Source organism: Penaeus vannamei, chromosome 36 (genome assembly GCF_042767895.1).
Source record: "Penaeus vannamei isolate JL-2024 chromosome 36, ASM4276789v1, whole genome shotgun sequence".
NCBI classification, from domain to species: Eukaryota; Metazoa; Arthropoda; class Malacostraca; order Decapoda; family Penaeidae; genus Penaeus; species Penaeus vannamei.
Window position 1 is genome coordinate 16,336,854 of NC_091584.1, and position 2,500 is coordinate 16,339,353.

The window sequence follows — 2,500 nt, forward strand, 5'->3', positions numbered from 1 at the left end:
AGAGAGAGAGAGAGAGAGAGAGAGAGGGAGGGAGGTAAGCATCGAGTAAATACTGCATTTAGAAACTTTTTTCTTTATCTGGTTTTGATGACCAGCGACTTGATTTATATTCAGTTTTGGTTTCCAAACGAAAATTTAATTGTTTTTGTAATTGGCGTCCGCTGAATAAATGCATAGGCAATTGCTGCGCGTATCCCTAGGAGGAAATAGGTAGCAGCACCCTGACGCACAGCGCTTACATACAAATGGCAGTGGGTCTATATAGTAAATACATATATGCGTTCTGCAGTATTTGCGTATCTGTGTACACTTTCCTTTAAATCTCACTCTTCCATTCACTCTTCCTTCTTACCTCCCTCTTCTTTTTCCTCTAATCTGTTTTTCTTTTCTTTTCAACTCCCTCTTTCCCTCCATCTATCCATCTCCTTCACAACGCCCCCTCTTCGTCCAATTTCTAACAATTCCCTTTCTCTCTCTCTCTTTCTCTCTCTACCTCTCCTCTCTCTTTGTCCCTCCAACCCCCCCATTCCCTCTCTGCTATCTCCCTCTACCTCTACCTCTCTATCTTTCCCTTTAACCTATCTATCCCTCTCCCCGCCCTCCTCTCTGCCTTGCCCCTCTTTTCTCCCACTCCTCTCTCTCTCCTTACCATCCCTCTCTCCACATCTTCACTCTCTCCCTCTTCACCCCCCTTACCTCTCTCTCTCTCTCTCTCTCTCTCTCTCTCTCTCTCTCTTTCTACTCTCTCTCTCTCTCTCTTATATATATATATATATTATATATATATATATATATATATATATATATATATATATATATATATATCACAAATGGCCGTGTGTGTGTGTTGTGTGTTGTGTGTGTGTGTGTGTGTGTATTAATGTGTGTGTGTGTGTGTGTGTGTGTGTGTGTGTGTGAGTGTGTGTGTGTGTGTGTGTGTGTGTGTGTGTGTGTGTGTGTGTGTGTGTGTGTGTGTGTATGCATATATACTGACATGCAATGCATTTACTTTGTATACCTGTATTTTCACACTTAAATACTGTGCATAAGCTCATCTGTTAATATACCTAGATTTTGTGCGAGATATGAGAGCCCACACAGGAACTTATTAAGATGGGGGTGAGGATAACCTGTTACCTCATCCCTTTGACTTTTATCTCAATATATATATATATATATATATATATATATATATATATATATATATTTCTTTGTATTTCTTACTCTCTATCTCTCTATTTTCCCTCCCTCCTTCTCTTACTCTCTCTCTTTCCCTCCTACTCTATCCTTCATAGTCTCTCTCTCTCTCTCTTACTCGTTCTCTATCTCTCTCTATCTCTCTTACTCTTTCTCCCTATCTCTTCCTCCCTTTCTCTCTGACACTTCTTTTTTTCTCCCTAACTTTTCCCATCCCCGCATTTACCTCCCCATCCTTCTCTCCTTATTTTTCTCCCTTTCCCATCCTTCTCCATCACTGTGTATCTACACATCTCAATCTCTACCACCATCTTTATCTCTATCTCTACCCCCATCTTTATCTCTATCTCTACCTCCATCTTTATTATCTCTACCTCCATCTTTATCTCTATCTCTATCTCCATCTTTATCTCTATCTCTACCTCAATTTCGGTCTCTCCCTCTCCCTCTCCCACTCGCTAATTCCACTGACCCAACTCACCTGTCTTGGGAGTACCGCGACCGCCCCGGGGACTCTTACCTGTAATAAAAGGTAATCGTTATTAGATTTGTCTGTCATCGGAAGGCCGGTTGTAATTGATAATTATTGTCTCTCCATCTGTTATCATTTCTTTTATTGTGGATAATGGTGGAAGGCATTTTTCTTTATCTTTCTCCTTGCCGGTTAATGTCTTTATAGATGTTCCTTCACCGATTTTGTTCTCGATTTTATTGCCTATTTTTTGTTTAGTCACGTACGGGTATGTAGATAGTAATGTTTTAATAACACACTAAAGTTTCATTAAATGTATGACATTTTTTAAAAACAATTCGATAAAGTTTGATGTGAATGGATATTTGTGGATCTAATGCATATTTCAATAGTTTCTGTGGAAGATAATTGTTTTCTACAAAAAGTAAAATAAAGGGAAAATATGGAAAGTAAATCAAAGGTAAAAGCAAAGAATGGGGACGAAGAGAGATAAAATACAAAGACAAACAACAGAAAAAACAAGCACCAAACATTCCAATAAAAGCAGCCGAAAGGAAAACGAGGAAGAAAGAAACAAAGAAATTTTTAGGCCTTTTGGCAATCGGGGAGGGAGAGAGGAAAGAGAGAGGGAGCGATGGAGGGAATCATAGGTTCCCGACTTTTACTCTTGTAATTACAACGCGGGATGAAAAATTCCCTCTCCCTTCCTCCTCCCCTCCCCTGGCCCCCTTTTCTCCTATATCCCTCGTCCTCACCCCCCTTCCCCCCCCCCTTCTCTCTCTCTCTCTCTCTCTCTCTCTCTCTCTCTCTCTCTCTCTCTCTCTCTCTCTC

At 40.3% G+C, this 2,500-nt stretch overlaps 1 protein-coding gene across 2 annotated transcripts in view; it reads right to left on the reverse strand.

Annotated features, from left to right (window-relative positions):
• The window catches only part of Vang (Strabismus domain-containing protein Vang), a 325,199-nt gene that overhangs the window by 190,980 nt on the left and 131,719 nt on the right, over window positions 1-2,500 (reverse strand). The window lies entirely within an intron of this gene.